Genomic DNA, 13,702 nt, shown 5'->3' on the forward strand with positions numbered 1-13,702 from the left:
TGAGGGGTCCAGAGAACAGGCTGGGGGCTCTGTCCTGTAGTGTTACCAAAAACACAAGTTCTTGTGCTCAAGCCACAGTGAAGCCAGACAATACTAAACCATTGGAATTTCGAAAAGAGAAAGGTTGATTACAGGACCGTGCAGAGACAGGTGGTTCATGCCCTAAGAACTCCAAAGTTTCTGAAAGCTTTCAGCAAAGCCCTTTAAGAGCAAGAGGTGAAGGAGGGATGTGGTTAGTTGTTGCAAACTTGTTGATGTCAGATTCTTTGTTCTTGAAGTCAGGTCATGGCTAGGAAACGATGTTTCTGTAAGTCTCTACCAAATGAATGTTATGCTTTGTCCTGCCCAGAAAGGGTAACAAGGCACAATTTCACCCTCCAGTGTCCCAGTCCTGGCGAAGAGGAGGCAGATCTCTGTTGGCAGTTCCCTCAGGGCCAGGTCCCCAGACTCTGCCCAGCTGTCATTGCTGAGGGAACCAGGGGCCCAACCCAACTGGCCCTCAGGCTCCTCAGGCCACCCCAAGGAAGAGACCACAGACGGGACATAGGCAGACTGCCACTGTTAATCAGGTGCCACGGCCATGATCAGGGAGAGGTTCACCGCTTCCTCGAGGCCTGGGTCAAGGCTGGAGAGTGGCCTCGGTGAGGCCTCTGACGCCCTACAGAGCACAGCTCCTAGCCTGTCCTCTGGGCCCCCGGCTAACCCACGTGCCTAAGGCCAGGTGATCTGGAGGGCCTTGGGGAGGATGCCAGGCTCCTTCCCTACCCTCATGCCCGCCTCACTAGGGGAGAACGCCAGGCTCCGCCCCTCCACTCACAGCCCACCTCGCCTGGAGAGAACGCCAGGCTCCGCCCCTCCACTCACAGTCCACCTCGCCTGGGGAGGACGCCAGGCTCCGCCCCTCACCTCATTCCCCGCCTCGCCTGGGGAGAACGCCAGGCTCCGCCCCTCCACTCACAGCCCACCTCGCCTGGGGAGAACGCCAGGCTCCGCCCCTCCACTCACAGCCCACCTCGCCTGGGGAGAACGCCAGGCTCCGCCCCTCACCTCAATCCCCGCCTCGCCTGGGGAGAACGCCAGGCTCCACCCCTCCACTCACAGCCCACCTCGCCTGGGGAGAACGCCAGGCTCTGACCCTCCCCTCACTGCCCGCCTCGCGACTCCCACTCCACAGTCTCAGTCCCTTCACTGTCCTTTCCGAACCGTGGGCTGCTTGTGGGCGGGGCCCTCCGCTGCGCCGTCAGTGTCTGAGCAGGACCCGCTGCTTGGGAACAGGCTGAGGATATGACCACAGCGATGGCTGCCTTGCTGAGGGCTGCGCTTACCGCCCTCTGTTACAGTGTGGCTCCAGAGCCCTCACCCAGGCCACTCACTAGCCAGTCCCAGGCCTGAGGAAGCGGCGAACCCTCTCCTCCAGCCCTGTCTCTGTGACCTAATAGCAAGGCATCCTGCCTGTGTCACGGTCTGCAGGAGCCCACCTCCACCGCTTTGGGTGGCCTGAGGAGCCAGAGGGCCATTCGGGTTGGGCCCCCCGCTCCCTCAGCGATGACAGTTGGGTGGGGTCTGGGGACCTGGGCCTGAAGGAACTGTCAGCTGAGATCTGCCTCCTCTTCGCCAGGACCAGGACATTGGAGGGTGAAAGTTGGGCCCTTCCTTGTCAGAAGAGAGAATAGCATTCATGTCATAGAGATTTACAGTGACATCATTGCCTGGCCGTAACCTGACTTCAGAAACAAGGATCTGACACCAAGAAGTTTGCAACAACTAGCCACGCCCTTCCCTCACTTTGCCTATCAAAGGGCAGCGCTGAAAGCTTTCAGTGACTATGGGGTTTGGGGGCATAAACCACTCACCCCCTTGCGTGAACCTGTAGTCAGTCTTGCTCTGTTCCAAACTCCTACGTTTTAGTATTGCTTGACTTTACTGTGTGTCGGGCACACGGACTTGCAGCTTGGTAACAGGAGGTGGTCCTGCCCAAGGACCCAGCACCAACCTCGGCTGGACAGGTTTCTGAGGGCTAAGAGGGCGATGGAGGACCAGCGGAGATGCCCTGGAAGAGACTCCTTCCCTTCAACCTCGGCCACGGACAGCGGCAGGTTCTCAGCCAAGTGGCTGAGGCCTGGGGGAGGCCATTCTCCAGCAGGAACCCGTCCGGGGCCACGTACTGCAGGTAGATTATGTCGCGGTCACCTGGCAAGGTCTGGTCACAGACACGCCACGTGAGGGAGGCTGAGATGGCCATGGTGCTGGCTGTCTCAGCCATTCTTCTTCCAGTTTTTCCTTCCACTCGTCTTTAATGGGACGTGCCTCACGGCGGTGGCGGTGGTGGGGGTGACGGGTGCTGATTCTCCAGTAGCTTCTCCAGGACTGTGAGAAGGAGTCAAGCAGGCCTCTTACCTTGGCTGTATACCCTGGCCTCAGGCCTGGCCAGGCCTATGGCTCTTCAGGTAGCTTCTTTTTGCCCCACATATTCTGCCGTTGGAGCACTGGACCTGCCTCTGTGGATGCTGGCCGCTGGCGCAGGCGCCCAGCAGCCCCCCTCCCTCCCTTCCACAACCCCTCCTCTCTCCCGCTCACACCTCCTGCTGCCCTTTCTGTGTTGGACACGGCCCTAGCCATCTTAATTTCTATTTTCGTCTTAAATGTATATTATTCTTGTCTTCTTCATAAAATTGTCAGCTTTTTGAGAGTGAAACACTAGAGGGTCCATATTCCATGTTCCTGCTATGCACCTTAGCCACAATACCAGGTTTTCCATCGTGACATGTTGGATTCTCTGAGGTCCTCCAAATCCTATTCCATTGGATAGTGCTGGTAGCTTTTTACCACAGAAATTCCAGCAGGTCTGGACCTTGTACCCTTTGCAGGACTACTCTGAGATGTGATCAGTACTTGAATAGCAAAACAGCAGTCCTTGAAGAATAAGCACTTAGGGCAGGTTTGGTGCTGGAGGTATAACAAATCAGTCCAAAACCACTGCTCTCAAGGAGCTGATGATATTTTTCCACTCTCTGTACACTTTATAAATGACAAGGGTATACTTACATTCATTCACTTACCAGATTTCTATGTTAAAGCTTATATTACAATGAAATAAGATAACATAACTAATTTTGGATGGTGTTGAAAACTATGAAGGAACCGAAAATGGATTAGTGCTTAGGTAATGATAGGTTCTCCTGGTGAGGAAGGAACAGGGATTCTGTGCATAAATTGGACTGGATGGATGGTGACTATGATAATAAGTAGATACTCCTCATGCAGATGTCTGGGAGCTGCCAGGTAGTTAGGACATTGAGTTCAAATGTGCTGATGATGGAAGAAGAGGGTAAATAATGAGAACAGTTAGGAAGCTGATGCAATAGCCCATGAAAGCTGGTCAGGGCTAGGCAAGGTACTGACACTCTAACATATATTGACTCTTTATAACCCCAAGTAATTCCTTGCATTTCATTCGATTACCTATGAATAAAGGAGGTACTCTCTAGAAAGGAAGGCACAAGCTCATGATCAGAGAGTATGTGAGAAATAGGTGTGTAACTATTGAGAGAGCCCAAGTTTAGGGCTGGAAACTTCACATTGAGGTTTAGGGCAGCCTTTCTCTCTTATGTTCAGCTCTACCTAGTCCTTCTCCAACAAGTCATCTGGCAGAATGCAGATTCTTTTAGTGTAAGCCAATATTTGTACCAGTGAAAGGAAAACCCAAGTCACTCTCTGTAGCCTTTTTCAATTGAGCAGAGGGTTCCTAATTACAGGCTTAAAACTTAACATTATAAAAGCTAAGATCATGGCATCCAGTACCGTCACTTCATGGCAAATAGATGGGGAAAAAATGGAAACAGTGACAGACTTTGTTTTCTTGGGCTCCAAAATCACTGAGGATGGTGATCGCAACCATGAAATGAAAGGATACTTGCTCCTTGGACAAAAAGCTATAACAAACCTAGACAGCATATTAAAAAGCAGAGACATCACTTTGCCAACAAAGCTCCATATAGTCAAAGCTGTGGTTTTTTGAGTAGTCATGTATGGATGTAAGAGTTGGACCATAAAGAAGGCTGAGTGCCAAAGAATTGATGCCTTCAAACTGTGGTGTTGGAGAATATTCTTGAGAGTTCCTTGGGCAGCTAGGAGATCCAACCAGTTTATCCTAAAGGAAATCAGTCCTGAATATTCATTGGAAGGACTGATGCTGAAGCTGAAGCTTCAATACTTTGGCCACCTGATGTGAAGAACTGACTTGTTGGTAAAGACCCTGATGCTGGGAAATATTGAGGGTGGGAGGAGAAGGGGATGACAGAGGATTGTCAACTCAGTGGACATAAGTTTGAGTATACTTTGGGAGATGGTTGAAGACCAGGCAGTCTGGTGTGCTGCAGTCCATAGGGTTGCAAAGAGTTGTACGCACTGAAAGACCAACAAAAACAAGGCATGTTTTTAACTTTTTTTTTTTTTTTTGGTTGGGGTAGACACCATATGGAACAGAGAGCATCAGAATGATAACTGGATTCTAGGCAGCAATTACAAGCAATTTTGGGAATGCTTGTCATGAGAAGATAGATTAACTAATTATCATTAAAACATTTATTGAACACCTGGTCAGGGCTAAACATTGGACAGGGGCTGGTGATAAAATGGTGAGTAGCAGCATACAGGGTGGCCACTACCCTCATGGAGTTTTCGGTGTTCAGTGGGCACACAGGCAGAAAACAAGTTGTGCTAGTGAGGTGCGCAGGACGCAAGGGCTTGTAAAAGGAAATTTAACTTGGTCAGTTAAATCTGGGAGGATTTCCAAAGAGAACTCTATGCTTACATTAATAAAATGATAGAAATTTACTTTTATTATTTTTTTTATTTAGATATAGTTTACTCATAATATTCTGTTAGTTTCAGGTGAACATCACAGTGCTTAAGCATTTTTATAGTTTTTTGTTGCTGTTGTTTAGTTGCTAAGTTGTATCTGGCTCTTTGTGACCCTGTGAACCTTAGCTTGCCAGGCTCCTTTGTCCATGGTATTTCTCAGGCAAGAATGCTTGAGTGGGTTGCCATTTCCTTCTCCAGGGCATCTTCCAAACCCAGGGATCAAATCTGTAACTCCTTCACAGGCAGGCGAATTCTTTACTGCTGAATCACCAGGGAAGCACTTTTATAGTTTATACTGCATTAAAAGTTATTACAAGATAATGGCTATGATTTTATGTGCTATGCAGTTTCCTTGTTCCTTATCTGGAAAATTGTTTTTGAATGCCTCTGAAGAGCCAAGGCAAAATACACTGAAGAAATGAAGTTGAAAGGTATATTATCAAGGGTGAAATAGATCACCAGCCCAGGTTGGATGTATGAGACAAGTGCTCAGGGCTGGTGCACTGGGAAGACCCAGAAGGATGGGATGGGGAGGGATGTGGGAGGGGGGATCGGGATGGGGAACACATGTAAATCCATGGCTGATTCATGTCAATGTATGACAAAAACCACTACAATATTGTAAAGTAATTAGCCTCCAACTAATAAAAATAAATGGAAAAAAAAAAAAAAACCAAGAAATGAAGTTGAAGTGACAGTGAGGGAAAAACCTGGGACATTATTCCATAGTCATATGGGTGGCTGTGTTCTTTGAACAGAAGTTTGTTACCATCTCAGGGCCTTTGCACTTGCTTCTAATGATGCTGCTCATCAAGACCTCATGGCAGTCTTCTTCACATTCTTGTAGTCACTTTTTTAGTCCCTGCTTATCACTCTCTCACATAGCCTTTTGTTTTCTTCATTTGTGATGATCTTGGTTTTTCTTCCATTTACCTTTTCTTAATGACTTTCCGCACCCACCCACCCCCAACTAGATTGTAAGCTCCAAGAGCCCAGGCCACTGCAACTCTTTTTCATATCACCTGGCCTCAGTCTGACACATGGTAAGTGACCAATAAATACCGCCAAGTGAGAGAGAATGAAGGAGTTACATATATATCAATAATCAAGAAATAGAGAAGGATAAATGCATGCACAAGAAGGTTTATTCTGTTTTGAGTTAATAATTTCTTTTGCACAATGTTAACCATGTTATATTCCCTTCACATAGCAAAATTCCCATAAAACTCCCTTAAAGATGAAACTGCTACCCAATTCTTTATTGAAGATGAGAAATGAACTTTATTGTTTGCATAGTCTGAGGTTTAGTTTTAAAAATAAGTCTCTGGAAATTTACTTTGAAGCACATAAAAAGGATAGAGTAATGGATAGAGAGGTAGATGGATAGATATAAAATAAAACAAGTTTACTAAAAATGTAACTTCAAAATTTTGATTATGGTTAGACAGATGTTCATTGTAAAATCCTTTCAATACTGCACATTTTCATAAATGAAGTTTAGAAAGAAAGGGTATCTGAGTGTTCCTTCTCTCAACAGAATTTATGTTTAATCTTTATTGATGTTAATAAAGTACATTAAAATTTTCATATTTAATTTAGTACTTCCTGTATCTTTAGGGTAGATCATTAACAGGGAAATAGTCAAGAAAATCCTTTACAATATACTGATTAAGCAACAAGTGATATACTTCTCTTTGGTATGATTTCCCGTAGAGAATTGTGCACTTATATGGTTGACTAGAAGTTTGGAAAACTAGAACCCATGACTCTCTACTATTCTTCCAGCCTGAGATCTGCCTGCTGGTTCCAGGGGACTGAGTAAAGTTAGAAGTGGAAGGTGCCTCCCAGGTGTTGTCTGTGGTAACAGGAGAAATCATTTTCTCACTTGTGACTCACAATCCTCTCATCTAAGGAAATGTGCCCTTGTCATCATTAAAATGGTTCAGTGTCTTTCTGTCCTGTGAGTCTATTTGACTTTGTGGCCGCTCTTGCTGTTGATGGGGCCAGGATGGAAGGAAACCTTGTTACGTTAATAACAGCAACCATCATCTGAATGGGTGTTCCTGGCTTATGAAAGTAATTTTATTTGCTTACTTTATTTGGTTGCCCCAACAAAGCTATGATGTAAATAGGCCAGGTAACATTATGTACCCACCTGTTTTACAGATCAAGGCAATGTGTGAGAGACATGGCCAATTTCACAGTAGGGTATTGAGGAGCTGAAATTAGGACTGAGGTTCCTGCCTTCTAATCCAGTCAGTCATCCTTACTTAATGCCCAACTGAAAATATGATTTCTCACTGCCAAAATGTTTCACATTTGGAAAAAAGGGAAGCTTTTGAGGAAATAGGATATCAGAGAAAAGCCATGTGAAGGTAGCCACAGGTAAGTTGGACTTTCCCCAGGTTGAGTTCATGCCATGTTACCACCAAAGCTCAGATCCATTTCTCCATTCCATTCTTCCATGTTTAATGCAGTGTCTCTCCCTTGAAAAGTTAAATCTCTGCTTGATTCTCCCCCACTGAAGAATCTGAGCTGGATAATACTCTTTTAGGATGGGGAGTAGTTGGTCAATGGGGACTGTTTCTATCTTGTCACATGTTCCTCCAGTCTTCCCCTCCTCACGTGCCTGTTCTTACCAAGGTGGAAAGATAGCTACCTTTATGCTAATTCCACCAGCTCCCGGGAAGCTATTAGAGTCCAAATGTGTCCACTGCTCATGATTGTAATACCACTTGATTCCCCTTTATTTTTGGTTTCTTGGCATGAATGTTAATGAGTATTGACTATGGAGTCAGACATCCCTGTGTCTGAAACTCTCCTCACCCTCTCCTACCTGTGCCATGAGGCAAGTTGCTTGGCCTCCCAAAGTAACAGGTTTTTATCTATAAAATGAGATTAATTATAGGACTTGCCCCGTGGAGCTGTTGTGAGGGCTAAATGGAATAATACCCATTCCACACATGAAAGGTGCAACTCAGTACTTACTGCTTGGTAGATGCTCATAAGTATTGGTAAGCATTTTAATAATTCAGAGTTAAAATATAGAAGCACTCTTCGTATACTTGATAAAATTCATCTTACCATCTGGGCTTCCCCAGTGGCTCATTGGTAAAGAACCTGCCTGCTAATGCAGGAGATACCGGTTCAATCTCTGGTGGGGAAAATCCCCTGGAGAAAGAAATCTTACTGTCCAATTAGAAGGAATAACATTTACACACAGCTTTTTCTTCCTCCTCCCTTCCCTCCCTTCCTCCCTCTCCCTTCTCTCCCTCTTCTGTCCTTCATTTCTTCCCTCCCTCCCTCTTTCTCTCCTCCTCTCAGCCTTCCCTCTTTTCTTCCGTCCTGTAGACTGAAAAAAAGGCACAACATGAGAGCTGTGACTTAAGTTTTACTGGAGGCAAAATGAGGAATATTGCCCTGGAGACAGGATTTCAGGGAGCTCTAAGAAACTGTGCCAAAGAGGTAGCAGGGGAGTCAGTATACATGTGATTTGAGGGAAGAAGGGTAGATGCAATCAAGCACACCTTTTGGCAGAAGCTTGCTGCTAGTCACAAGGAGCAGATGTCACCATTAATGATCTTAGTGTTTTTCTCAGATGTGAGGAGTTGCAAGATTTGGGCTCATAAAATTTTCTCCTAGAAATATCTAACTATCTGAGTAACCTTTCTGCCAATTTTTCCCAGAACACAGTGCCTCATTCCTTATCTCCTCCCTGAACTCATTTCAGAGGGTGTTGAAGGTCAGCGGCTGCAATGGTTCATGATTTATTGCTTGTAGAGGTAGCAGGCAAGTGCCAGTTTTAAGTTGACACTTCATTTTTCCCCTCCTTCCTATCCTCAGCCCACCCCCTTCCTTCCTTCCTTCCTTATTCACATCTTTACTGAGCATCTCTATCATGTGAGGCAGTTCCTACTCTCATGGATGCTGCAGGTTACTGTAGAAGACAAATTATTAAAGTAATTACACAAATGGATGTAAAATTATACCTCTAGTAATTACTACAGAGCTACAGAGTATATCACAGGAGGTCTTGACTCAATAGGGAAGCTTCCCTGAAATTGTTACCAGGCAAAGGGCTCACTGCTTGATGTGCATAAAAGCCAACATTATATATACACAGTTGTTCAGTCATGTCCAACTCTTTGTGATCCCATGGACTGTAGACCACCAGGCTTCTCTGTCCATGGGATTTTCCAAGCAAGAGTACTGGAGTGGGTTGCCATTTTGGCACCAGCTTTTGAGAAGTTTTATTTTTAGGCTAACTGGCAAGGAGATGGGGGGCAGGGCTCAAATCTATGTCTTTGATCTGGGGTCTGGTTAAACTTTTATGAATTAGTGGTGGCTGGGTTGGTCTGCAGAAATGCTGGTGGAGCAGGTTGCCATCAGTGAGCTTTGGAACATGGTCATCTATGGTAAAATATGGTTCAGGTTTCAACATGGGATCTTCAAGGACCATGGGCCCTTCACTTCTAAAAGTATTCTGGCATTCAAGTTCCAGCCATGCCCTGATCCTTTGGTTTCCTGGGGGTTGTGGTGGGACCTTTGGTTCTAGGCGTTATTTGAGGTCAATGATTCTCTCTTCTGCACTCACCTTGGCTGCCTGGCTTGCATTTGGTTCTCTTGTCTTTGAAAAAGTGTCAGAGACTTGTTAGAAACAGAACCAGTTAGGGGTGGTTCTGTGGTTCCAGGATTGCAGGTAAGTGGCAACTAACCAGGTGAGGAGTGAGGGCAGGGCTGGTGACAGAGCAGTTCAGACACTGGATTCAGAAGCTGAGACCCTTCAGCAGAAGAGTGTGTGAGCCTGGAGGGAAACCACCTGGGCTGAAGAAGAGGCAAGTAGTATAAGGTGGGGCAGGGCCCATGGGGGAGGACCGATATGTATAGTCTGTTGGCAGTCACCAGGTTTTCATCTTCATTTCAAGAGCCATGGGAGTCTGTTGAAGAACTGCAGGTAGGGCTGTAACATAACTTTCATGAACCACTTGGTATACAGGCATGTCAACACAAGTTCCTGTACCTGATGCCTAGTGAGGCCAAGGAAACTCAAATGGAGTTTGGAGCAGAGAAAAGTTCATTGCACGGCTGTGCCAGGAGAGGAGGTAGCTCAGGCCCTGAAAAGTCTAGACTTCCCAGAAGGATTTTGGCAAAGCAGCTTGTAAGGGCATGTGAGGGGGAGGTCCTGGGATTTGGGATCAGCCTGTGTACAGTTCTCTGACTGGTTGATGGTGAGGCACAGAGGTTCCCATCCTCAGTTCTTGGTCAAAAAGTAGTTCCTCCTTTTGGGGGGGAGGGGGGATAGGTTCCTATATGCAAAACAATTCAGGAAATTTGCAACTATTTTCTGGCCCCTCAGAGAGGAGCTAAAGCAGAGGATGTGCCATGATCACCTTTTGAGGGGAGCTGTTCCCAGGAGGCCCCATAGGGTCCTGCTTGGTTATGGAGACAGAAAGAAGTCTGGCCAATCAAACCATCTTTATTCCTGTGGCCAAAGAGCAGAGGGTGGAAATGATCTGCAGGATGGATAATCTGAATTCTAACCCAGTGCTCAGTGATCTGGGGAGTCATGAAATTTGCAGGCCTTGGGTCTCCTCCTCTGGGGAGATTATTGAACAAGCTGTTAGAAAACAAAAATTCAACTGAGTAAATTTGATGACTTAATTGGCTTTATTCAGTGACATGAATAAAGTTAATCAAATGGGGCTTTGAGAGGCTGGGCAAATGGAAGGCTTTTATTGGAAGAAGGGAGGGGCAAGGAAGCTCTCAGCAAAGCATATTTAGGGCAGACACCTTTTTTGGTGGTGGGGAGAGGATGACAAGGGTTTTATCCTCTTCTTCTTCTGGGCTGGGGGCAAGGATGGAGAAGGGACAAAACACAACAGATTACCTCCTAGATAGCTGATCAAAAAAAAAAATTACAGATGGTTGATCAGAAAATTACAGACAGTTGATTAAAATTACACTTTGGGGAAGGTTGAAACTGCAAGTAAGTCAGGCGTTATAGAGGTTTGGTATCATGACCTTTAGCACAAGTGACACTTTGGGGCCTGAGGCTTCCTCTTTAACACAGACTCACGCACATCCACATCATGTTTCTGGATGCTTGTAGTAAGCATCCATCCAGAGGGCTGCGGACTTCTTTAGGGCCCTGCGAGAGGAGCAGACAAAATTGTGAGTAGGTGAGACTCAGGTCAAAGGGGCTACTTCATGGAACATTTGCTTTTTTACTTAATTTAGGGCAACATCGTCATTTTCAGCTGTATCTGAAAAATGTCTTTTTATTTTGCCAGTAGAGTGAGTCAAATACACTGACTTATGTATTAGAATGTGAGTCCACCTTTTCTGGCTTCCCAGGTGGCTCATTGGTAAGAATCTGCCTGCCAATTCAGGAGATAAAAGATATGCAGTTTCTATCCCTAGGTTGGGAAGATCCCCTGGACAAGGAAATGTCAGCCCATTCCAATATTCTTGCCTAGGAAATCCCTTGGACAGAGGAGCCTGGCAGTCTACAGTCCATCACCATTTCTATATGGAAGAGATTGAATTTTTCTTTCAATTATTTTTCTTCTGTACTCCAAAACATCACTTATCCTTTTCTCCATATTAAAAGAAAAATCTCTACTGAGTCTCTACAAGATAAACCATATATGTATACCAACCTATCCTGTATCCACCTACCTCTCCTACTTTATAAAGTTAAAGACTTTTCTAGGCTCTGGTGATACAGCTGTGAGTAGGAGTGGTGAGAGTCTTTCCACCTGGAGCTCTGGTCTACATTGAGAGATACATATTACATAATTTATTACCCAATATGTTATTAAATCATGATTGTAACAAGGATCAGAAATGAAAAGAAACAGGGGCTGTAAGAGCATGTGACAGGTTTAGTCTTGGGGGCAAGGGAGAACCAAGATGGAGAAAAGACCTTTTAGGTGAGCTTTGGAGGGTGAATGGAATTTGAGAAGATGACAGGAGGCAGGTGGCAAGTTGGGGAATTATTCTAGGTAGGAGAAAAGATGACCAAGGATGTGTCATGGCCAGGGGCAGGGAGTTATGTAGCAGCTGAAGGGAGGTCAGGTATTGGGAGGGCAGGAAAGGAGGAGGGCAGTGGTAGAAAGTGAAGATGGGTCACTGTTCAGGGATCAGATCTGACCAGGTCTAGCCTTGCTGGCTTACTTATTCATTTTAAAAAGATACTCTTGCTTTTCTTTTTCCTAATTTTAGGATAAATTATACAACCAAAGTTTTGGCTGTTAATTTGACGAGCACAGGATTCTCTAGGGAACTATGAATGCTTCAGGATGAGTATGGATTCTCAGTTCCTATAGGAAGAGTCACCCCTGCCTGTCCCACTGAAAGGTTGTTGTTGAACGATAAGATGCCGGGATTCTTGGCCTCCGGAGGAGACTAATTCAATCTGGGGCCAGAGATGAGGCTGGATCACTCAGAGCTTTTGTGTAATAAAGTTTTATTAAAGTATAAAGGAGAGAGAGAAAGCTTCTGACATAGGCATCAGAATGGGGCAGAGAGCACTCCCTGCTAGTCTTCAGCTGGATGTTATATAGTCACTAGCAGTCTGTTAATGAAAAGAAAGGAATGTCTTAAAACTCAAAATGGCACCAGATAATTCATCCCAGGCCATAAAACGATTGACTTGAATCTTGTAGAAGGGCAGATTACCATACAAATAGTTTCATTTACATAGATTAGGGGAACAATATCTGACTATAACATACTGGTCTGTCAAGTAGGTTGAGCCACTTGGCAAACCAACTTGAAGACAGAGTCTGGGGTACATTAACAGAGCTTAAGACAAACGTTTCCATAAGAAAAATGTATTGGTTAACTCAAGGTTTGAGAATAGTTAGCTTCAGGTGAAACCAGGTGTCATGGCAACACAGCATTTTAAGAGAAACCTCCTTTTAAATTTGTAGAGAAGGAAAAAAATATCGATAGTTTGTTTCCTCCTGCCACTTAAGACAGATAAAAATGTCTGGCACTTGCAGCCTATTTCCTCCATTTGGAGACCCCTGGCCTTCCTGCCTGTTACCTTCTCACCACCAGACCCTGCAAGCATCTTAGTCTGCAACCCTGGACCAGATAATTTGAGAGTCCCTCCCATTGGTTAAGTTCTAAAGCATATCAAGGCTCTGTGGGTGATACAAAGGCAAATAATACAGAACCCTGATTTATAAGAAGCTTGAAATTCAGTAGGCCATCAAGGCATTTTCACTAAGAAGTACCCAGAAGGCAGCAGGTAAATGGTAGGAATTACTGTTATCATTTCTGTGTTAGTGTTGCTCCTTATAGAGCCTCATGTCCATGCTGGGCACATGGATGTTCCTTAATAAATAGCCATTGGCTGAATGATTCATAAAGCAGTGAAGAGTCTGGGGACAAGCAGTGAAGGGAAATGAGAGCTGTGGGTTGGAGGGACTGTTATTACCTGGCAATATCTCCAAATGCCTTCAACATGGGCTTATTCACATATGGCAGTCCATGCTTGGCACACAGTGACTTCACCAGAGGTGCCACCTTGTGATAATTATGGCGTGGCATTGTGGGAAACAGACTAGGGAAACACAGAAAGGAGATATAAAACTTCTCAGACCTAAGGAGAAAACCAAAGTTTGCATTCCCCCTTTACAAAATAAAATGATATCAGCCACGCAGACCCAACCTTGACCTTGCACAATACTTTTGTCCTGGAAAGTTAAAAAACTTGCTGGCAGACTCATCTTATCTTTTAACCCACTACAAGCCTTTTGGGTGGCAGATGTTTAAGAAGAACTAAGAGAATACATTTTAGCTCCTTCAGCTGTTTATTTTTGGCCTGATC

The 13,702-nt window shown here is 45.2% G+C and overlaps 1 protein-coding gene across 1 annotated transcript in view; it reads right to left on the reverse strand.

The window, feature by feature from the left end:
* Positions 1-13,308: 13,308 nt before the first annotated feature.
* Positions 13,309-13,702, reverse strand: part of LOC122699827 (fatty acid desaturase 2-like protein FADS2B) — a 36,369-nt gene continuing 35,975 nt past the window's right edge. Inside the window, exon 11 of the mRNA XM_043912226.1 lies at positions 13,309-13,435. The gene's annotated coding sequence lies outside the window, so the exon portion shown is untranslated. The remainder of the gene's footprint in view (positions 13,436-13,702) is intronic.

Source organism: Cervus elaphus, chromosome 1 (genome assembly GCF_910594005.1).
Source record: "Cervus elaphus chromosome 1, mCerEla1.1, whole genome shotgun sequence".
NCBI lineage: Eukaryota > Metazoa > Chordata > Mammalia > Artiodactyla > Cervidae > Cervus > Cervus elaphus.